This window comes from Neolamprologus multifasciatus, chromosome 11 (genome assembly GCF_963576455.1).
Source record: "Neolamprologus multifasciatus chromosome 11, fNeoMul1.2, whole genome shotgun sequence".
In the NCBI taxonomy this organism is placed as follows: domain Eukaryota; kingdom Metazoa; phylum Chordata; class Actinopteri; order Cichliformes; family Cichlidae; genus Neolamprologus; species Neolamprologus multifasciatus.
Window position 1 is genome coordinate 33,284,011 of NC_140449.1, and position 25,180 is coordinate 33,309,190.

A 25,180-nucleotide genomic window follows, 5' to 3' on the forward strand; every position below is an offset into this window, starting at 1 on the left:
AAAAATTATTGCGCTAGCTCACGTGGTTGCAGAGCTACCAAAATTTAAAAATAGTTACGCAAAACGGAGCGTGCTGCTCAGACCGGCTTTAAAGGGTTAAAGGCCTTTGCAGGTGTTTTGAGTTAATTAGCTGATTAGAGTGTGGCACCAGGTCTCTTTAATATTGAACCTTTTCACAATATTCTAATTTTCTGAGATCATTAGTTGTCAGTTATAATCAAAATGAAAAGAAATCAACACTTAAAATGCATCCGTTTGTGTGGGATGAATGTCTAAATTATACAAGTTTCACTTTTTGAATGGAATTAGCGAAATAAATCAACTTTTTTATGATATTCTAATTATATGACACAGCACTTCAAGCAGTTTTGAGCTGGTGAAAGAAGGAAACAAAGATTCTGGGTTCATTCAATTCTCAAGAGAAAGTAGCAGCAGGAAGCATTTCATGGTTTGATCCAGGAGCTGAAGCTGTATGACGCTCGCTTTCATTGTTTTTCTGTGAGTGAACTGATTTTCATTCATTATAAACTAACTCTGAGAGCATGTGACTTAAGCCTTTGCTCCACTGACGAGAAATATTTATGGTTTGGTTTCCAGTTCTTCTCCAGACTGAAGAGCTGCTGCTACCAGCTGTTTATCTCGATCTAAACATCCCCGGTGAACCCTATCGTCTTCCTTATTTTTCACATACAGCAGTCTTACATTCAGCGTAGTCTGCCTCCAGTGTCAATTACTCCTTCTCATCATAGTTTTCAATACAGGTCAAGAGCAGCAGACTTGGCAGGCGACGGCAAGAGATGCATCAACTACACAGATGAATTAGTAAACGGGAAATCAATGAGTTTACAGCAGGCCCATAAAACAACCTGTAACATCACGTCCATAAGCAGCACACGGTGCTCTCTCTCTCTAAAATAATTTAAATAATTACTTCAATTATTTTTTAACCGTTTTACCTTTCAACATCGATAACACGAACGAATAAAGTGACCATTTATTAAAAAACACATGCTTCTGTGTAAAGAATAAGACTGAAACCTTTATGAAAAGATTTTAAAAGTATTTAGTTTCTTACTTGTTATCAGTGGGATAGTACTCACTTACATATTTTATGATTGTAAACAATATCAGATAATGTCTAGACTCATGTCTAGCTTCCTGTGGTACTCTGTTACCAAATTATCCCCAGAAATATGTTTCTATATTTGTTCCATCACATTATATTATTATGTATCACACTGGCTCTAAACGATGGGACACTTTCATTTGCTGCAACACAGTTTTTATATTAATAAGCATTTGGGCAGATTCGTTTTTTATAAACTCTATTCCAAGGACGAGATAAATTAAAAGACAAAAATAACTTGAGAAGAATAAAAAGATGGCAGATTTCCTCTTTGTTTATCATTGCTGTCCTGCTCTGCCGCTCCTCTCCCTCCCTGCAGCTCATATCCATGTTTATAAAGAGCTGCTCTCCATTATCCTAATTGAAAAATGAGAGTAAAGTGCCACTTTATTCACAATACGTGGCCATAACCCATCTATTCATCTCATTCATGAAGGTTCACCCAGGGGCAGCAACGACAAATCACTATTACTCCAAAGCAATGACAAAGTAAATAATAAAAACTGTTTATATGTTTCCGTCTTACATATATTACATCTATATTTATGCTTTTTAAATCATTTACAGTTTATAATATTTTACAGTTTGCTGAGAAGCAAACAACACACACACGTACATTTATTTTTTCCAGCTACACTGGCTTCTGTTTTACTTCAGAGGGCAATTTAAGACTCTTTTACTGACTAGCTCTTCACGTACAGGCACCAGGTTATATCAGAGGGCTTCTGCACTGGATGTGGGTTTTTATAATCGATTTATCGATTAAAATCGATTCTGGCTTGGATAACGTAAAATCGATTCATTAAAATCCTGAATTGATTTTTTAATATAAATTTATTTTGCCCGAAATGCCAGAATCTCAGGTGAAATCTCACAAAATTTCAACAACCACCAAACAGCTAAGACAGTAAATGAGAGCAGGAACACGGATTCTGCACAAATACTTAAACACAGCGCGGATCAGAATCAGTTAGATGTCGCCTTTCTCACGGTCGGGGCTGAAAGCCGACAGCTCGCTGATTCTGATCTGTCGGCGGGTCCGCGCCTTGTGTTCATGCCCTTTTTGCGCTGATTCTAAAGCTGTTAGTTTGATGTCTCTCCAAACAATATTGACTGAACCAGCAGCAAAAGAAGATCCAAACTACGCTTCACATAAACATCATCATGAATTCACTCTGACTTTTGCTGTTTTGCTTCAACCACGATGCACAGCTCTCTCTCTCTCTCTGTACTTCAAGAACAGTTTTCTGTCTAAAAATCTGTTTTCTTCATTATTCGCTTGCTTGTTACGCACAAGTCTACCGTTGTTTACAGTTTTACATACTTCCGAAAAGAAAACCTAATTTCTGCCGTTCAATACTGAACAAATTTAAACTTTTTAAAATTATGCAAAATGCAAAACGCTCAGCTGTGTCTCTAATAAAACCGCTGTAACTTCAGAGGTAATGTACATATGTTGATTAATGGTTTTCTTTCGTTTTTGATGTACTGCAGAATATTTTTATAAAATCCCAGGCCAGGAAAACCTTCATGTTTTTCTGTTTTATCCTCAGCTACAGACACAAAGGCCTCTGCTGTGACGCTCACACCTTTGATAAAGTCTTGTGTGTGTCAGCTTCCTTTTTATAGATACAAAAATATGTAACTGTACTGATCTGAATTATAATATTTCTGACTGTCAAAATTTCCCAGATTCAAATCGAATTAAATCGAATCGATTCGGGACCTTGTGAATCAGAATTGAATCGATTCTAGAAATCAGTGACGATACCCAGCCCTATTCTGCACCCATATGTCCCTGGATGGTCCCTGAGGTCCTGCTGATGGTGCCCCAAACTAAACTGAAAACAAAAGGAGGCTCTGTCTTCTGTTCAGTTGCCCCCAGACTCTGGAACTCTCTTCCTTTCCATTTGAGATCGGTGGACTCTGTGGTCTCTGTTAAAAGCCAGTTAAAAACATATCTCTTTAAATCTGCTTTCTATTAGAGATGGCACGATACCACTTTTTTATGTCCGATACCGATATCATAAATTTGGATATCTGCCGATACCGATATGAATCCGATATAGTGTGTTTTTTAATCAATAAAACGTTTTTTTTAATATTTTGCTGCATTTTGTATAAGTTTATACTCAAGTTTAAATAAATAACAACACTAAAGCTATTCTGTTATACCTGTATGTAAAAAATACAACAAAATATTTCATAGTTCAGCAAAACTGATCAATCTAATAAAGTTAAACCTGCTCCATCCTCCCTATTCTGGTATTTTAAAGAGTACTTAGCAGAAATATCAAGCAACCTAACTAATAGGGTTGCAAACTCCCAGCAAAAAAAAAAATAGGGAACCACCCTCTTCCTCATGATGCTTAATCGATGTAATCAAATTTAATTTGATGCAGTGTGGGAAAAAAATGCACAGAAAGAAATTATTTTTCAAGAATAATTAAATAGATTCAACATCTTTCTTCAACAGAATTGCAGACTGCACAGATGGTATCTTCCCAAAGGAAAAAGTAGTATAGCTTACTAGGGTATATTAGACTCAACAGTTACTATATACAGTAATAGACTTCTATATATTTTACATCAGATTAAAACTTTGGGTGTAAGATTCAGATAATTATTTATTAAAAGCTAGATATTTTAAATGAGAACAAGAAAGAAAAGTATGTCTTTGTGCCCCCTTTTCCCTGTTCATGCCCTATCGGCCCCCCTGGCTAAACTTTGCTAGATCCGCCCCTGCACAGTTACCAGCCGTCAGCTGTAGAAAATGATCCTGGTGTAGAAAGTAATATTAAATAAATTCTAACAACAGCTTATCAAGCTTAATAGTGCTGCTGTTGTTCAGCCGCTGGTTTTCTCTTTCTGCTGAGAAGTGGGCCAAAAACTAAGAAGAGAGACGGACTCTCGACAGAAAAGCCGATCAGCTGATCATTAAGCAGTTTCACATTGAAGTAGCAGCAGGAGAGAGAGAGAGAGAGAGAGAGAGAGAGGCAGTCGCTCCATATATCTGTTGTTAAGCTTAACGTGGGAATGCTTTACAAACATTCAGAGATGAACTTACACACTTGCTTTACTTCTCTCTGGGAAAACTTCCTCGGAGATGAAATGCTGGTTTGCTAGCAAGGCTACAAATACACACAGCGGCTCTATCATGTGACGCATACTGCAGCGACGTGCTACGGTTATGAGCCGAGTTACGCCGTGTAGCAAGCTTTGTGAGGTGCTTTTTTGATATTTAATGGATCGGATTACATTTTTTATTTCTCGCCGATATCCGATGCAGTAATTTGGGTCAGTATCGGACCGATACCGATACGTAATATCGGATCGGTCCATCTCTACTTTCTATTAATTTCATTTTTGATCCATTACTGGCTGTGATTTTATATCTTAAAAGGTGCTATATAAATAAAGTTTTACTTACTTATATGCACAGAAAGGCTTCCAGAAAACCTATGTAGAGCAAGAAAAACACACACACAACACAAGTACGCACAAAGTGATGATTCATCTGATGAATTACTTTTATAACTGGCCTCTCACACACAAACTTCCCAGAATCACTAGAATTGTTCATACTATTAACTGCGAGCATATTCTGACTCATCCAGTAAAAGCTCTACATGTATGTCCAAAGACGCTCATGGAATGAGCTTCTGCAGCTCTTGGAAAAGTCAGTAATGTAGAAAAATACATAGCAGGGACGTTATAATCACAAACCACTCTCATTCTGTGATGGCGCCAGTTATTAGTGGAAAATAAATTACGAGTACGGCGTAACAGCCAGCACAGCGGACCCAACTGATGGAGAAAAATAACAGCCATCTGAGGTGAGAGACAGCAGCTCTCCATTCTTAAACCATCATTTTCTATGAAATATTTGTTTTTTCATGGACGGTATGTTCAGAATAACAAGAAAAAGCTAATCTGTGATTAGAGTCATCAAGTAGTTAGTTTTAATAGATGGATAATTTCACTGTTAGTCGCTGTTTTCATTATTCACACAGGAATGAGTTCACCAACACAAAACAGACCACTTGCTGCAAACCTCGGGTTTAACTCTGACCTGAAACAAAGCCCCAAAAAGTAATTAATTCCTTTGTAAAACAAACATAATTTTCAGTTTAACATCATTTATATCGCCTGAAGTCTCAGGAGATGCTTGAAGGCTGGTCCACTGCCAAAGACTTTAGCTTGTCTGTTGATGGGAGATGAAGACAGTGACTTAAATGGCAACTGGAAAAAGTGATGCATAAAACCTGAGCTGTTAACAGCTGGTAGGCACCAGTCAGCCACAACATTAAAACTACCTGTGTCATACTGCGTAGGCTTTGTCCCATCGGAGCATAGATGCAGACAAGCGATGGGTATCTTTAGGTATTTATTAGGGGTGCAACAATACACAAAATTCACGGTTCGGTTCGATATTTTTTCGATACAAAAAAAATGTTCATGCCTTTTTAATTTGTAATTTATTAAAATTATAAATATATATTTTAACTCAAAAGTACAGTTTTTAAATTTAATGTTGCTGAAACAACAAAGTAATAAAAAACGAAATCTATCTGATTGAGGAATCACTCATCTTTGGAAAAGAGAGTTTATTACAGAGAAATGGCTCTTTCCAAAATAAAAGCTATACTATACGCTTCTTCTGGGCTATATTCTCAGCAGCATATTAAACATATCAGGTCCCCATAAGGAGAATCATGTGCTAACGGCTGTCTAAATGACTCGGCTAAAGTTTGTAGCATGCGTGCTTGTTGTTTTTGTCTGCTTCCACTTGTCTTTGCACTAGGATGATGTCGGAGTAAATGTGCAGTCATATTCGTTGTGTTCCCACTTAATCTGAAATGACGTTAACGCCACAACACGGCAAATCTCCGTTAACGAGCTACCGCGGATCGCCCCGTGCGCGGGGCTGGACGGCCAACACGTTAACGAGCTAACTGCGCTAACGCACTAGTTCCCACCAATGTAATTGAGCATTGCGTGGCACATCCAACATACTGTTTTACTTTAGTCCATGACGCGCTTACCTTCAGGGTCATACGTCACATGAAAACCAAAATAGTTCCAAACGCCAGATCTGAATGAGGGTGGGGGAGGTTCAATTTGCCATGTTGCAACGAGCTTAGCTTCTGTCTCGCTAGCTTGCCCTGCGCTCAGTGAATCTGCGTTCGACTACTCCGCCTAGGCTGCACTGTCGAGCGCAGATCCACTGAGCGCTCAACACAGACAGCATGGTCAGAAGGAAAGTTGATAAAATAAATTTAAAAATTTGTATTGTTCGATACATATGCGTACTGAACCGAAAGCACTGTATCGAACGGTTCAATATCGATACGAGTATCGTTGCACGCCTAGTATTTAGTGTTTGGTACTCTGACAATGCCTTTGCGTATTCAGCTTTAAGCATGCTACAGATGTGGATGGCTGGTTCGACAATCTGCAAACCAGGAATGGGCACTTCGAATAAAAATACTACTCAAATTTCATCAAAGAGAGAATCCCAGTCAAAGTCCTCTCAGAAGACAGTGCACAGCTTTGGCAGACGATGCTGGCTTTACCTGGCGCACCTGTAGTTTTACACTGGAATTCTTTTTTTATTTTTTTGTTTGTTTTTTTAAGAGTTCCAGACAAAACTTTCTGATATATATCATCAACTTTGCATGTTTGTCCTGTTTCTCCTGCACAGTAGGAATTCATATTAGAGACCTATACATGCTTTTCCACTCCAATTAGTAGTCAAGACAATGCTCCACAATGAGTGGACGCTGCATGATCTTCCATTTTTTGCATGGTCGAAGTTTTTGCTTCTTGTTTTTGGGCTAATCAGCCCAAATATTAGTCGAACCAGTTGCCCAAAAAACATTTTTTCCCCTCTGGTTTATTATTATTATTAATACTGACAACTGAATCTTGTTTTTGTGCCATTTACAAAACAAAATGACAATATTACAAAGTGCCAGATGAAATCAAGTCTGCACAAAACAACACACATTTTATTCATTTGTACTCAATTAAAGGAACAAATGCATCTAAGCAGATTCTCTGCATTTCATTCTGCCACATGTTGGTTGAATGTCTGTGAGAACAAGAAGCTGCTGGGAGACCACTGAGTGCCATTTAGGAAGGATTGGCTGCTACTGTGTGAGCAGAATGGCAGATCAACTGTTACAGCGCCAGGAGGAGTCAGAGCAGCTCTTTCCAAGTCGTGCAGCACCCTGCAGAGTGAAACACAAAGGACCAGTGTGTGTGTGTGTGTGTGTGTGTGCGCGTGTGTGTGTGCACGCACATGTACATCTGTGTGTATATAAGGAGGAAGGAAGGAAAATCCATCTAATGTTGTTTAAGTTACTTGAAAAAAGTGATTAGTTACTTATTACCGATTACTTATTTTCAAAAAGTAATTATTTACTTAGTTACTTTTTATAAACATGATACCCAACCTGAATAAAGCAATAGACATTTCAGCCTAATTCAATTTTTTCTGCATAATCCATCATATAAAACTTAAATTTTTATATTTTATTTTATTCCTTCCCAGTTAAATTTACCCTTTTTAATTTTCATATTTATTTCCTATCTTATTCATAGCCTTTTTTTCTGTTTCTTTAGGTCACGAGCAGTTGTCTAAGCATTTCACTGCATATCGTACTGTGTATGACTGTGTATGTGACAAATAAAATTTGAATTTGAATCAAAAGGAAAAGTCTCTTTTTAAAAATTGTTTTATTGGTTTTAATCTTTTAATTTTATGCACATTACATTAAGCAAAAAGTAAATTATATGCAACAGTCTTTGACTTGAAGAAATTTATTTAACATTTAAACCTATTTTCTGCATATTCCAGCATATCAAATGAAATCATTTTTTTGTGTTCTTTCAAACTCTCTCTCTTTCAAATATATGAAAGTAAACACAACAGAAAAATAAAATAAAATCAAAGATTCAGCTGAAGTCCTGTCACTCTTAAATCTATTTTCACCTGTTTAGCAGGAGTGGAGCAGTTGGGGATTTGCCCGGTGCCGCAGTGGTCATGTCAGAGGAGGGATCTAGGGGTTTCCCGTGGCAGCGTGCTCGGTGCTCGCTCAGATCTGAAGTTTAATTTTTCGCTGTAGAAAGAAGTTGTCTTCCCACACAGAGTGCACAGCAGACGCTAATGTTTTTGTCACGTTTTACAGAATAAAACTTGAAGTAATGCAAGTGTACTTCCACGCTTTTAACACTGCATTGTCATACTCTCTCCTGCACTCCATATCACCCATTGTTGATCTACACACGCCTGTTGCTGCCACGGATGTCGCACACGCTTACGTCATTGTCATGAGACACTCGCACAAACAAAATCATGGTTTAGTAACACAGTGCTTACAGGAAAGTAACAGTAATCTAATTACTTTTTTGCAATAGTAATCCTTACATTACTCATTACTTGAAAAAGTAATCGGATTACAGTACCGCTTTACTTGTAACACGTTACTGCCCATCTCTGAATGCCTCTATATCTGCATGTGTGCATCTTTTGTGGCTGAGTCTGTGTCAGCATATTTAATCTGCAAGTCATTTGGAAGGTTTGAATGACTGACACAGTGGGCCATAAACAGCTGTAGGACTATATTAACTATATTACAGTGTAGCTACCTGAGCAATCATCAGTTAAAAAGTTGGGTAAGACAAACATCTACATTGTTGCATAAACTGACAGATTTAGGACTGAAAATGTACCAAAGAAGGATGCTTTTATCCTTCTGATAATACAATGTGTCACGGTTCTGGGTCAGCTTGACCCAGTATTTTGAGTTATGTTTTGGTGTGTTTTCACATTTTGGATTCTTTTCTTATTGTGGTGCTTTTGATGGTGATGATGATGATGAATCTATGTTTCAGTTATTTTTGTTTAGGGATTAGTTCTTAGGTTTTGTGCTCTCATGTTTATTGCAGGTTTAGTTCAGTGTCTACTCTGTCTCTCAGTGTCGTGTCTGCGTCTTTGCTTATGCCGGGCTCACACTGTGCGATTTTGTCAGTCGCGCGATTCAGCTCCTGCTCAAACTGCACGATTGACTCGCAGGGGTTAGAAGTTCATAGGTCACGATGCAGGGTCTCACACTATACGGGCCCGATGCTCTGATGCGACCCGAGTGCTCACACTGCGTCCATAAAATGAAGGTTATAACAGAAATTCTGTCGCTCGCTCTCCCTCTCTGTCTTTCACTCACACAGACACGCACCACCATCAACTTTGCTAAATTGCTAATGAAAAACATTGATCAGGCAGCTGTGATTGAGCAGCAATGTCCATCCAACTATTTTCACGGTTGTTGTGGTCGTGATAATTTTGTGAGGCCACATCGAAAAGGCTCGGATGAGCTTTCCAAAGTTCTACAAGTGCCTCCATCGCTTGTGTCCAGATCACACGCTGCACTGCTGCGCCGTCTTTTTCGCTGACATTTGTGTTTGCGCATGCGCAGTGTGAGAAACTGCGGTGACACCCTCGCGACCAAGCGATTGATGATCGGGAGCTGGTCGTGAGGTGTTAATCGCTTCTCGTTACTTCACGTATACTACACGATGCACGACGCACGATGAAGGCCAAAATCGGGCCGATCGCCAAAACGGTCGCACGACTCAAAAATCGGCTCAAAATGGGCCAAAAATCGCACAGTGTGAGCCCGGCATTAGTGGTTTCTTGTTTCCTGTTCTATTGTGAAAGTCTATGTCTTATGTTAGTGTGTGCAGCTTCACTCCCCCTGTCTCGTTAGTCCAATCCCTCCCAGCTGTGTCTCCCTCCTGTTGCCCATTCCCTAATTACCACCCTGTGTATATAAGCCCTGTGTTTTCCCGTGCTCGGTGTTGCGTCGTACCCTCAGATTATGCCTGTGTGTTTTTGGTTTCAGTGTTCAGTCTCCAATAATGTTTTGTTTCCATGCCAGCAATAAAGCTGAGGTTTCTGGAGTTGTAAATCCATGTCAGAGTCCTGCATTTGGATCCTCATCTCCGCCTGCCCGCACACAGAGCGTTGACACAATGCTGATGTGGATGATTATTAAAAGGTTAAAATTAATTATTGTAATTAATCTAATTACTTACATGAGCAACTAACTGAAGAGTAGTTACCGTTTCAATCAATCGAGATGTTCATTAGTTACCTGCTGCCAATCCAATTTTAATGGAATTTATAAACTGAGAATCAGAAGTCTGCACAAAGGTTTGGAGCAGCCCAGATGTTTGAGCTGTACCATCAGACTTACACTAACATTTCAAACTGGCTTCATATGTTTAAAAAAATTGGGAAGAGGAAATCTTGAACAACAGACTTCAGCAATACACATTTTAACAAAGACGGGACAACAGAGTTTTAAAAGAATCCTAATCAATGAACAATTACTCGTAACCACACTTGGGTAAGAAGTACGACAGACCACGGCAGTATAAATGATTCAATAATGATTTCATTGTCCCGGCCAAGAACATGACCAACAACCCTTGGGCAACATATTCATTTCTCAGACAGATGTATGTTTGCACCCTGTTCAGGCAGAGACTTGCCCCATCCGAAGACAGCCTGAAAGAGGCTATAAAACTGCCATTTTGGCAGGATGGATGGGGATCAGTCGCTGGCCTGTGAGAGGTGGTTCACCAGCAGTCTGGCAGTAATCACAGTCAATTGATTTTGAATAGTTTTTATGGCAAAGCTGCACAATAGCCACATAACATGAGTGTGTACGGGATCGGGTACATAGACGCATGCAGGAAAAGTACATACACTTGTCTTAAGGTGAAGGTACTGTGGATTTTGGGCTCTGAGCCAAACCATGTGAGCATCAATCAGCAAAGTGGTGCAAGGTGCTTTAGAGTGGTTTGGACTGAGGCCAACAACAAGAGTCTGCCTTCAACCTGGAGTGTCCCTCTCTTATGTATGTCACACATACTGTACATTTCTACTCTCTGAAACTTTCTGTGAATCTTCTCTCATGTATGCAATGTTTTGCAGTGTATGCAGTGCATGTAAAGGTCTGAAATGTGTCAGATATTAAGTGAACAGTCAGTTTTCACAGTCAGTGTGTTGGATGCAGGAAAACTGAGCTTCAGGAAAGGTCAAGTAGTTCCCCATGGGCAAGGATTTGGTGAGAGTGGGGAGAAGGAACTCCCTTTTAACCCTTTAAGCGGGCACGCGGGCACGCTCTGTTTTGCGTAACTATTTTTAAATCCCGGTAGCTCTGCAACCACGTGAGCTAGCGCAATAAATGTTTTTGCATATGAAACCGGAGGAGTTGTACTTACATCTTATGCCATCAGCTTGTCCTCGGTCACAGTTTCCTTCCACATATAGCTTTGCAAAAACTGCATAAAAAGCACTTGCAGCAACAAAAACATAATATTCCAGAAACACGCTTTGCCGATCCGATCAGCTGTTTGTAACACTTCCTATGTTGGAATAGACGTCAGCGCGAACTTTTGCATGTCCGCCATTACCTGCCCGAAACCGGAAGTGACGTCATTTTTGCGGAAATGTAGTTTTTTACCATTAAGGCCTCATGAGCCTATACTGGTGTTTTTAAAAGTTATGTTTGACTTTATGACTTTCTGTGTCGTTTCTGGGATGCTTAGGACTCATATTGCACTGCTGGAAATAGTTTATTTTGATGCATATGCTGCTTTTTTGCAAATTTGCACTATAATATTTATTTTTGTTTTTCCTGCAGTGTATAAAAATTGGTGTATTTCAAAAATAAAACTATGAAGATACTCAAAATAAATTTCTTGTGGTGGGAAACTATTTTGTGCAACTTTTTTGTATTTACAGTTTTGAGGGATAAGCCTCTTAAATTTCTCTAACTACAAATATATGTTAAAAAACAAAAACGATTTTCAATTTTTTTGTAGTTTATTGCACTTTTTTGCAATTTATGTAATTACTATGCACTTAATGCATATATATTATTAAAATTTAGGCTGTAATGGTTCTATTGATGTATAGCAACTTGAAATGCTCCCAAAAATGGCTCCACAGCATGTAAAAATATAATATAAGCTCTGGCGGACTTGGTTCTATGGTAGGTCTTAAAGGGTTAATACAAGGACCTCATGCATAACCACCTGCAGGGCTCTCTGGTTGGATGAAAAACAGACCATGTTGTGTTACGCTTATGTTGGCACAATCATAACCTGCAATTAGTTTCCGAAATTCCAGCCTCCTAGTTGGCCACTTTGTTCCTTCTACACCGGGGGTGGCTGTAGCTCAGGGGGTAGAATGGGTCAACTTCTAATTGGAAGGTTGGTGATTTCCTTGGGCACGATGCTGAACCCATAGTTGCTTCCGCTGCATTTATCAGAGTGTAAATGTGTGTGAATGGGTAAAAGACAGTGCTCAGTAGATATGCATGTTAGGGGAACTGTTACCTGTAAAAGCTGGATTAGGATTCTGGCTCATGGAACTCCCCAAAACGTGCCGAAGGATGCATCATTACATCTTACCAGTTGTTGTGTGTTCATATGTTCTCCTGACAAGATATATATGACATACTCACTGAAATCAGTCCTTAATGTTGAACTAAAAAGGAAGGAAGACATTCCCAGGTTATCCCATCCACCTGATCCTTTTATATCCAGAGACTGCAGTGTTCCCGCCTTAGAAAGACCTGTGTCACGTCCTTTTAGAGTAATTTAACTGTATACAACCAAACCACTGGCCACGGGAACGGTCCTATAATTCCCAACATTGGTGAAAATGCAAGCAAACAAAGGTCACAAGCAGGCCACTGAAAAATTAGAAAAAAGTTCAACCAGGCATTCATTATACAACGTCCACAAAACAGCAAACACTTCATGCACAGACTCTGTCATGACTTTGTTGCTTTCATCGCACCCTGCATGCATTTGTAGTATATAAAAAGAGTTTTTAGGACACTGGGGTTAGTTGTGAATCATTTGAGCCTGAAACCTTAATTATGTCCAAACTACATAAATTGGGCTTTGAGTGGCTCTGGTCCGATCCTGTAAAAAAATTATACTGATTGGTGCTATTATCAATGCCCAAATGACAGGCGCACTAAGTTTGTTATGCTTAAATAGAATGAAAAGATGGAAGAAATACACAAAATGTTAAAAAGAAAAAAACAAAACAAAAACAAATGATGATTTCAGGGTTCCGTCCACTTCTCCTCACACTGTTGTTCTAAAATATCCCCTTTTATTGCCTTTTCAGTCCTACTTATGTGAATGATTAGTACAAGTAGCAATTTGCAAGACTTTAAAGGCTAAATAATTCTCAACTAGTGGCTTAATTTAAAAAAGAACAAAACAACATTGATATTTACTTTGATTTCACTGTTTATCAGCACACCCTGCATACTTGTGAGAAAAGATGAAAGAAATTATAGTATGATCGCAACATTTGAACAAATTATTATTGTATTCACAACGTTTAGCACATTTATGCATAGGGATGGGTACCAGCACCGGTTCTGACATTAACGTTAGTAACCAGACTGAAAAGCAGCGCACATTTCGGTGCTTTATTTTTCCTGAGCTGTGATACACTTTGGATTCTAGCCAATCATTTTACCTTTCCAAGGATAGTAGGCGGGCCCAGGTACATACATTCTTTTAGAGCAGAGCTACAGATTAAAAATGCCCAAGGCAAAGCGGTCAAAAGTCTGGCTGTACTTCACAGCAAAAGATGCAAACTCAGCAGCCTGCAACAAGTGCTTTAAGCTGATACTGTGCAAAGGAGGCAACACCTCGAATCTGATGAAACACCTGGCGACGCATAGCGTTTTTTTAAAAGCCGAGAAATGCGCCGTATTTGATAGCTTGCTGCCGGTTCCAAACAAAGGAGGTATGTTGTATCAACAGAAAAGGCTAGCTTGGTTATCATTTTGCAGAAAAAAAAGAGACTGCTAAAAATAAAAACATGAGAGGTTTGTTCTCCATTCCTTAAGCACCGGTTCGAGCACCGTTTAAGCACCAGTACCATTTCAAAAGTACCGGTTTGGTACATGCATGCTTAGTAAGGTTGAATGATAAAATAAAGAATTATATTTGTGCACAGCAGCTAGATTAATTTTAGCCACCAAATAATTAAACTAATTTTATGTGAACGCGATATTTAGAACACTTTTGATGCTTTACCTTCTTTCTTTTAACTCCACTGGTTCCACTGACGAAAGCTTATTTTATTTGAGAAATAAAATGACAGAGTCACAGTCATGAGTCAGAGTTCACTGAGAAGCAACAAATACTGAAAACTATTTTTGACCCCTAATTCTGTTTTTCTTTTGATAATATATCAGTACTGTTCAATGCATCTGTAGCCCAATAACCTGTAGCTGGTCCTTGGGTTCCCAATCTGTTATTTTTCTAAACCACCACTATCCAATCCACCTGGCTGCCTCACAGCTTTGTGGGCAGTCGGGAAATCACACTTAGGGAACAGAGATGAGATTTAGTCACTCTCCCAGGAAGTACATCAATGAGAAATTATGCTCAGCATGCAGAGGAAATTATTACCTAGACCACTCCTGTAAACATATCCTTCGGTTTATTGATCTAGAACACCAAATCAATGGTTTGATGCTGATCAGCTTTGTATAAAAAGCAGAAATTTGGCTGCCTGTAGACACTGCGAGAAAAATTTACTTCAAAACTAAAAAGAAAGAATAAAATTGCAATGGCATGCTTTGTTTCATCTGATGCATATTAACTGACCTCTGGCAGTATCAGTCCAAACTGTGACCATGACCTTTGTCGTCTTGCAGCCCTCTGAGGGTCAGAACAGAACTAGCCAAGTCCCAGGGCCTCAAACCCGATTGCTCAAATACACGATCAGGCCACCGTCGATCACAGGACGAAGATAGCGTGAGGAGTTATTTGTGTAAAGGCTGCATCCATGACCAGCAAATATGTCTCCATAATGTGTAAATGTGCAGCAAGTAAGGCTTTTAGTGTCCTAGTTGATGATAAGATTTGTACAGGGGTTTTGTGAGACGGACGATCAATACCAGTGAGTCAGTAGCCGCCAAAACCTCCTTTCTCACCTCTGAACAAAACCTTCTTACCGACATGTACCATTTCGGCTCAGTCTCACGATTTTTTTCTCAAAAGAGCATGCTGTCTTTAAAAGCAAATCCATTTCTCCACCACAAAAGAAAAGTGAAGGGTATGCAACACAAACAGCTGGCACTCAAATATTGTGCTGTGAGGGTTGAGCTAATGGGACTGCCGTCTACTCATTTGTGAGTCACATCAAATGAATACCATACAGCAGGGATTTCCAAAATTTGACGTGCGCCCCATTCCGCTCTCCCATAAACGCCATGCGGTCGTTATCACTTCTATATCATCAACTTAACCTCAGTGAATATGCATAAATGTCTGTTATAATCATTGGTTTGGGCCTCTCCTTACCTAAAACAAAGAGCAGCTGCAGCCAGTCAAATGAAAACCCGAAAAACTCGAGGTTCATTATATTGCCATCATTTGGTTAAGCTCCTGTAGTTTCAGGTTCTGATGTTCTTAGTGTGAGAATCTGGTTGATTTTTCTATTTCAAGCGACTGCTGCTGCTGCAAAAGCTGACCACGGGCCGAATCGGGAAAACAGAGTTCAATAGTTAACTTCCTGTTCTTTTCAAAACACTGACGCTTCCCTCTGCAGTCCAAAGTGAACATCTTAGAACTATATTTCCTTATTTATGTTATCTGCAGGGTTTAAGAAGGCTGGAATGATCAAGAATGGCATCCCGCACACACGTTCATGCAGACAGTGAGAGAGCTGCGGTTGCTGAAGGGATGTGAGCAGAAGCTCAGTAACTGTTCTGAAATGTACTTCACTCTCAGACATGGATTATGACCTAACAAAGGCTACGTTCACACTGCAGGTCTTAATGCTCAATTCCGATTTTTTGATCAAATCCGATTTTTTTGTCTGCTCGTTCACACTACAAATAAAATGCGACAGCAAACGCGCTCTAGTGTGAACGCTCAAAGCGGCCCGCATGCGCAAAAGAAGATGTCACACACAACGCGCTCTGTTTAGACCCAGAGCAACAGTATTGTTTGACTGATGGCCTTTAATATAAAGACTTCGGATTTTACGTTTCCCAATTTTTGCTTTAAGTTATTTTGTTATTTACATAATAATGTAAATAACCTAATAATGATCCTTATTGCTGTTTTAGAGGAGCGGTGCTTGAAAGGATAGCTGCAGATTTCTGTCAGAATCTGCAGATTATACAGTACAAATAAAATGTTCACGTTTCTCCAACGTTGTCTTCCCAACAGTTTCACTGGATGGCCAGGAAGTGTTCGCGATGTCTTCTCCGGCGCTGATAATTGTCGTCTGTCTTGTGTCAGTGACGTAAAAGACGGATTTAATGCGACTTGACCGTTCACACAGCAGTCGCTTTCTGAAACATCAGATATGTATCGGATTCAGCACCACATACGAAAGTGACCCAGATCGGATTTGAAAATATCAGATTTGTGCCGTTCACACTGTCATAGCATGATCGGATATGGGTCGCATAGGGTCAAAAAAAATCGGATTTGATGCGCTTTCGCCTGCAGTGTGAACGTAGCCTAAGAGAGGACAAGACAGGACAGGAAGACCAGAAATCACTTTGGGAGATGAGGACTGCTGAGGTTAATGAAACTTGATTACACTTAAACCTTATTCTGTTCTAGAATTTGTTTAAGTTACATTTTGTATAATTATTTTGAGATTATGATGGTCTTTATACTAACATTATAGTGGCTAGGAGTTGGAAAGGCTAATGTAACTTGATGTATACACTGCAGTGAGACTATCTGAGAATTTCTTAGTTTTACTATACAAAGCCAGAGCATATACAGTTTACAGTAAATGCAGTTTGTAAATTATTATTTTATTTATTAAGAGGAAAAAAACTTACCAAACCAACCTGGGCTTGTGTGATGAGGTAATTGCCCCCTTTTTAAACTCCAGCTAACCACATATTTTCAAAAACAACATTACATCTCATTAATCACACCCAGGCCTGATAACTACCAGCCCAGTCAAACTTTTAAAAAATCAGTTAAATAGAACCCGTCAGTCAACGTGAAGTAGGATAGAAGATCCCAGAAAGCAGCACCTCATGTTATGATCTAAATCAGCGGTCCCCAACCCCCGGGCCTCGAACCAGTACCGGTCCGTGAGTCGTTTGGTACCGGGCCGTGAGAGTTGAGGCTCAGGTGTGAAATGTATGGTTTTCAGGGTTTTTATCGGTTTTCAGCGTTATTTTGTTATCGTTTTTATCGTTAACTCGGTTTTCCTGGGTCTTTTCATGTGTGTTATGAATAAATCATCTTTTTTTCGGTACCGGTACTAGTTTTATTTTGTTGTATTTATCCGCGACACCTTAAAGGCCGGTCCGTGAAAATATTGTCGGGCATAAACCGGTCCGTGGCGCAAAAAAGGTTGGGGACCGCTGATCTAAAGAAACAGCTGAGAAACAAACTCCTTAACGTCTATCAGTCTAGAAAGAGTTACAAAGCCATTTGGAACTCCAGTGAACCACTGGGCCAGCCATTCTACATCAATGGAAAACTTTGGGACAGTGGTGAACTGGTAGGAGTGGGAAGCCTATCAAAATTACTCCATTGACATCTCATCCAGGAGGTCACAGAAGAACCCAGAACAACATCTGACGAACAGCAGGCTCAGTTAAGGTCAGTGTTCGCGACTCAACAATAAGAAAGAGTCAAGCCGAAAATGTTACCCATGAGAGATTTCAAAGGAGAAAACCACTGCTGACCAAAAGAACACAAAAGCTTGTCTCATATCCCCAAAAAACACTTTGATGATCCCCATGACTTTTGGGGAAATATTTTGTGGACTGACGGCACAAAAGTTCAACCTTTTTGACATGTTTACACCCCGTTACATCTGGTATAAAACTAGCATTTCATAAAAAGATGTAATTAATGCAACCTTAATTCAGCTTTTTACTACAAAATCTTCAAGCTCCAGAGCACTGGAGATGCTGATTGAGATGCTTTGACCTTAAACAGGCCGTTCATGGTCAAAACCTCCTCAGTGTGGCTGAATTTTCATGAAAAATATTGCAAAGAAGAGCGAGCCAAAATTCCTCCACAGCGATGTGAAACATTTGCTGCCAGTTAACACAAACGTTTGATTACAATTCTTGCTGCCAACGGTGGCACAACAGTTATTAGGTTTTCAGGGCAATTACTTTTTCACGCAGGGCCAGGTAGGTTTGGATAACCTTTCTCCTTTAATAAATGAAATCATCACTTAACAAGTGCAATTTGTATTAACTCCGGTTATCTTTGCCTGATCTTAAAATTTGTTAATCTGATCCATGCAAGTGTGAGAAATAATTGAAAAAGCAAGATATCAGAAAACAGGAAGTGGGAAAACACTTTTTTACAGCAGAATATAAACTTTGGAGCCACACCGCACACAGCCAGTCCACAAAGACAGACCTGTCGGAGCTCGCAGTATAAATCAATTCGGAAGTTGTTTTTTTTTCCCCTTGCTGCACTGCCACACCACATTTTAAGGTTCCTGCAGCTGCCACAATCGACTTTGACCGCTGTCTACAGCCTACTGTATGGTCATAACATATCAAATCAAAGACTGTATTTTCTGAAGAGTGAAAATTCATCCCCATTTTCATCAGGGGGCATCGGACTCACTGTACTGCAGTCTACGGGAAATCAGCCCTCGGCGTTGATACTTTGTGACCTCAGTAAAAGCTCTCCTGACAAGTTCATGGTCACAGTGCCGAGTTTAAATACAACATGATGTTTAACCCTTTAAAACCGGTCGGAGCGGGCACGCTCTGTTTTGCATAACTATTTTTAAATCCCGGTAGCTCTGCAACCACGTAAGCTAGCGCAATTATTTTTTTTGCATATGAAACTGGAGGAGTTGTACTTACATCTTATGCCATCAGCTTGTCCTCGGTCACAGTTTCCTTCCACATATAGCTTTGCAAAAACTGCATAAAAAGCACTTGCAGCAACAAAAACATAATATTCCAGAAACAGCTTTGCCGATCCGATCAGCTGTTTGTAACACTTCCTATGTTGGAATAGACGTCAGCGCGAACTTTTGCATGTCCGCCATTACCTGCCCGAAACCGGAAGTGACGTCATTTTCGCGGAAATGTAGTTTTTTACCATCAGGGCCTCATGAGCCTATACTGGTGTTTTTAAAAGTTATGTTTGACTTTATGACTTTCTGTGTCGTTTCTGGGATGTTTAGGACTCACATTGCAAATAGTTTATTTTGATGCATATGCTGTTTTTTTGCAAATTTGCATCATAATATTTATTTTTGTTTTTCCTGCAGTGTATAAAAATTGGTGTATTTCAAAAATAAAACTATGAAGACACTTAAAATAAATTTCCTGTGGTGGGAAACTATTTTGTGCAACTTTTTTGTATTTACAGTTTTGAGGGATAAGCCTCTTAAATTTCTCTAACTAGAAATATATGTTAAAAAAACAAAAACGATTTTCAATTTTTTTGTAGTTTATTGCACTTTTTTGCAATTTATGTAATTACTATGCACTTAATGCAGACATATTATTAAAATCTGGGCTATAATGGTTGTATTGATGTATATCAACTTGAAATGCTCCCAAAAATGGCTCCACAGCATGTAAAAATATAATATAAGCTCTGGCAGACTTGGTTCTATGGTAGGTCTTAAAGGTTTAACTTGTGAATTGAAAGCTCTTCATTACAGGTAAAAATAAAAACACAATAAATTTAACCTTACAGTACTATTCTACTTATTTAATTGTATATGTATTATGACAGTAAAGGGCCAAGTAAGTAAGTAAACAGAGGATTATTTGTTTCACTGTGTGTGTGTTTTGAGAGTTCATATAAGTGCAAACATGCTGACTAATTCTCTGAATTTAATTGGAGGACTAAAAGAGACCAAGTGTAGTAAACGGCTTTAGAAACTGTGCTTTATTTAAAGTGTTGTGTGATATCTTATACATTAGCGTAGAATAATTTGGAAGGATATTAGACCCAAAAATTCTAATATTTATTTCTGTCTTTCATACACAGAAATTGACATAAAATACACCTGCAGACAGCACCGCATTTGAGCTTCCTTCCTGAGCCGGCACTGAACCGATGCTATATTATTGTACAGATGACGTGCTGATAAGTGGTTTTCTGACACAGAAATGGTTGTAAAATGAAATGATCTTTTGAGATCTTGATAAATGTGGCTGCAAGTCCCTGGCCTTTCATTTTGTTGTCGTGTGAGGCTCACTATGAGCTTTAGGGAGTTGTGAACAACCACGAGTAGGAGTATGAGTATAAAGACAGAGCTGTGGGAGAGCAGAGAGCATGAGGAGATTATGATGAAGGGCATTAAGAAGAAAAGATAGGTGCTAACAAGAGAGAAGGCTGAAAAGAAAAAAGGGAACAGAGAATGGGGGACTGCGGTGTGAGTGAAAGAACAAGAGAGGGAGGAAAAAATGGAAGAGGGAGGATAGAAAGAAAGACCAGAGTCCAACGAGAAAGACAGTGGGAGTGAGAGTATAGGAGAGATGATGATTTGTGGCTCTCTCCAGTGTGCTAGCGTTACAGGAATGGCCCTCCAGGGCAGCATGAAAAGCCTCTTGATTGTTAGGAGTGGTAACCGGAGCCCCGGGCTCCTTGCCCTGATAGATTTATTTACATTTCAGCGCCTGGACCCTGCTCAGAAAAAATGATGCGAGGCAGCCAGGGCATCAATATTTGGTAGTAGCGATGATCCTTTTCTCTCCAGCCCCCAGCGCTTTTTGTTTCATGACGATGACTTAATGCTGCTGGCGATGCTGCACGCTGGACCAGTTAGTCATCGGCTAGATGACTGGGCACAAGTGGTTCACATGCAATTAGACCCACTGTCTAAATTTCCAACGATATACATCAGTGACTGAGAAAAATGCTTTAATTTTTTAGCGGCCGAGCAGATTCCATCGTGAGTCCGAGAGCCGTTTTGTCTGTAATTAACTTTAACTAACACTTAATCAATTACTATTCCATGGACGTGATTGCATTAGCGCATTTGACTGAGCACGCTACCGCACTTCTCTGTTGTTGTACCGCCGCTGATTACTTTCAAGTCGTTCCAAATGGTGCAGCCATCACTTAATTTTGAAAAGGCTTAAAAACATTTGTGTCGACCCCCCTGCTGTGCCAAATATTAGGCCAAAAGTGCAATCTAAAATTATAAACGGCCCTCAAGGTTTTAATTTGCGCCTACTATGTAATTATTACAAATCAGCCAGCAAATGCCAGATTTTCCCCTCAGCGTTTACGCGTCATCTCTGACTGCTTATTTTCTCCTTTTATACTTTAGTTTTTTAGCGTTGCTTCCAGAGTTGCCTTGCCTTAAAAGAACCTACAGTAAGTAGGAAAAGATCAATGCTCACTTACTCATATTTTCCAGACAGCCGGGGGAAACTCTGCACACAGTCCCGACCTTTCAAACCTCTGACCTCCCGTCTGTATGGAGGTAAGCGGCAGGCATCGACCACGGGCTGATCGGCACGTGGAGAACGAAGAGTAAATCGACTGGTTCTCGCAACAGAACAGTCTGCAATGTAATGACAGGAACATAAATGTGAGGATTTACTGCTGTGCAACCTCAGTTTTTAGCAAAGCATTTGCTAATTAGCACACACTCATAGCAATGGAAGAGTCTTAATTGTTTTATTTTTTGTATAGTATTTAGATTTTAGTTTGGTTTGCAGTTTCAACGATTAACCAGGTGAGATTACTGTACGTGTCTGCACAAAATATTCCAGTTTGGACCAAAACACGATATTTAAATCAGATCTATGGAATCAAATGAAGTCAAAAAACTAACAGCAAATTGTTTTCTGTGGAAAAAAAGGGAACCGCCACAAATCCAGACATCCCGCTGAATTATGATGCCAAACCACTACCTGCTTATTTACTCTTTACCAATAAGAGCAGCTACTAAATGCCAGCAACTGACATTTATTATCCTGATTTTATTTTATAAACAAATAATCAGCAAGAGGTTTTAAGGTTAAAGCACATTTGTCATCCTCTGATTTTTCCTGGGTTTAACAGCACAGCGCTCTCATATATGACAGTCCATATATTCAGCTGGGCAAGATTATCCAATGGGAAGGTAGACAGGTCGCAAAATGCAGACAAGCTCTGGCATTTTGTGACATATTTAACTTCATAGCCGACGCACACTTGAGGTCCATCAAAGAGACAAATGGATGAAAATGAAAACACATGAAAGAATTCTATTCTTGTAAACTTGATACGATCAGAACATGGATTTATGTTTTTTATCAGATTAAAATAAAAGCATTGGTAGAATACAGTAGTTACATTTCACCTGCTCCTACACTTGTAAGACCAGGACTTTCTCCCAAACACAAACATCACTTCCAAAATGAATGAAAAACAGTGGTTTGTTTAGCAAATAACAGACAAAACAGAGAAACACAGCTTTTATTAAACCCGTCTCTTCTTCTCAACCAATTCAGGATGAAAACATTTGCATTTTAAAGCTGTTGAGACAACCTTCAGTAAGATGCCAAGCGAGCTACTCCAGAGGTTAGTTATAACAGCAATCACAATCACAGTGAATTTATGACTTGAAAGTGTGGCTGGACGGCTGTCACCATCAGTGGGGGGCCTGCTGCACCTCACAACCCAAGAAGCAAGTATGCAGGGAGAGTACACTCCCTCGTGAGATCTATTGGTCTGTTCTCTCATTAATGATGGAGAAGTTTCATAAGAAAGAACATAAATTCACCCTCCACAGGGAGCATTTCTGCACCGCCTGCATTATTTATTTATTTTTAAGAAGGAAAGAAATGTCTTTGCCTTTTCTAACTGGACATACTCCAAACATGTGCACAATCACAAGAAAAACTCTCCGGGAGCAGGACTGTGAACAAGTGCAACATACAGTGATATTTGCAGGCGTTCAGAGGAATAAAAGGAGGAGATTGTCAGGCAGACAAAGAGAGTGTGTATGATATTCAGCCAATATTAAGATATAAATCTGAGGGATATCAAATGTGTTTATGTACACGTTTATTTGAAAACTATACTGTTATTTGTAGTAGTATCTTCAATTGTTGTGATTAAGAGTAGTTAGAGTAGTTCAGTAGCAGCACCACTCATCTGCATCTACTTGAGGCAATAAATGTGTCACCCTGATTAACAGAAGTGCATTTTTCTGGTTGTTGATTTAAAAAAGTATTTATTTCTAATAGTTTTTAAAACCTCAAAAAAATTGCACAGTGCTCGGGATTTTCCTTCAGAGTAAGGTCGAATACGCTTTGGTTTTTTTAAAGTTATTGAGCCTTAATAACGTCATAAATACAGAAAATAGTTACACGAAATTTTCAGGGCTAACAAAAAACAAATCAAATCAATCTAAAGGCAAAATCATGTGAATTTCTGCATGGATGTGATGGCATCAATCATAGCTTTAACAGCAAAACTGCAACAATTTCCTATTAATGATTTATAGCAACAGAAACAAAGACTCATACCAAGCGTTGTTTTTTGTTTGTTTTTTTAAATCCACTATTTTAACAGAGCTTCAATGTGTTTTTGAAAATGTTTTAACTCCTTTCCTGTTCTTACGAGGGATCAAAAATCCTGAAAAACTAAGGCAAATTAAAAGGGGATCATTTTGACCAACTCAATGAATTTCAAAGGCTCAGAAAATCTTCAAAGCATGATGGTAGAATACTGCATGCCTTCATTAAATATATTTTGCATGTTAAAATTAGCACATTTTGAGGGTATCACGTTGGGAACTTTTTTGATTTAAATCATTTTAAACAAACCAATCAAAAAAAGAACCACACATTCAAACGACCTCAACCGCAAGAACGCTTTTTTAAATCATTAGTATCCTGTGAGATATGAATAAAAAATTCATCTTTGTTTCTAAAGATGTGGAGTCCCTCTTTGCGCCTTGAGTGATTTTTCCAAAATAGGAACAAACAGAAATGGACTGCTGCAGCAGAAGCTCTGTGCAACCAGCACATATCCACAAGCAGACGGCTTTCAGTCTTAAGTGGAAGGGCAGCAGCCTCTCTCCCATTTAGGATAGTGGGCTATTTAGCCTGACAGCCATTAAATATGAATTAAAAACCACACAGGCCTCTTTGCCTTCGAAAATGTCATTACATATCTTTATGGCAGCCGATTGTTGAATAAGCAGTTTGCAGGGCTCCCCTGGGGGCAAGGCTGGGGATGGGAGTGGAGCGAAGTGAAGTGGATGGATGGAGGGGAGAGGGAGGAAGAAACTGGGGTGGTCAGATGTGGAGTGGAGAGATAGCAGGATGGGATGGGGGGGCAGATGGGTGGAGGACTGAGGAGGAATGAGAGGATGAGTTGAGGGATGGCAGCACAAAAGCAGAAAGCAGGAAGGGGTGGTGGTGTGTGTGTTGGGGGGGGGAAGGGGGGGTCGGATGGACGCATGTGGAGGATGGAGAGAGTAGTGGAGGAATAACGAACACGCAGGTCTGCTATAACGGATGAGGCCTAATAGCAGCTGAAATGGAATCTACATTACAGGTCCTAACTGAGTGCGGTACTTCAGGGGCCGGGCCTCGAAAGGAGCAAATAATAGCGCCGGCTTGAAGTGGTGCTTCAGTTTCTCTCCAGTAGATGAGGGAGATGTGTGGGGGGGAAATGAGATTGAGGGGGGAAGGGGAGTACGTCAGAGAGACACTGGCCTTCTTAGTATTTTCAGGGTTTTTAAAAATATCACAAAAGGTCAGCATGTGCCTGGCAACTCATTTTATGGCATGGCCAGGAAGCCCAAAGCTCCAGGCTGTAATTATCCAAGCTGCACTTCCAAATTGTGATGCTATTGTTCACGAAATAAAGACATTACCATCAGTCTTGTTGTGTTCTTGAATAAATCCTTTGTTGTCTTAATACAGCTAATTTCACGTAAGTATATTTGATATACGCCCAGACAATGTGCATTTAATGATGTTATTTTCACTGATGCACTTCTGTTTAACCTACAGG

The 25,180-nt window shown here is 39.6% G+C and overlaps 1 protein-coding gene across 2 annotated transcripts in view; it reads right to left on the reverse strand.

Moving 5' to 3' along the window:
- The window catches only part of ntrk1 (neurotrophic tyrosine kinase, receptor, type 1), a 108,444-nt gene that overhangs the window by 76,231 nt on the left and 7,033 nt on the right, over nucleotides 1-25,180 (reverse strand). Inside the window, exon 1 of one of the 2 annotated variants that reach the window (XM_085178292.1) lies at nucleotides 21,569-21,728. The exons of the other annotated variant lie outside the window; for it this stretch is intronic. The gene's annotated coding sequence lies outside the window, so the exon portion shown is untranslated. Of the gene's footprint in view, nucleotides 1-21,568; nucleotides 21,729-25,180 lie in introns of those variants that run through there. 2 annotated transcript variants of the gene reach the window in all.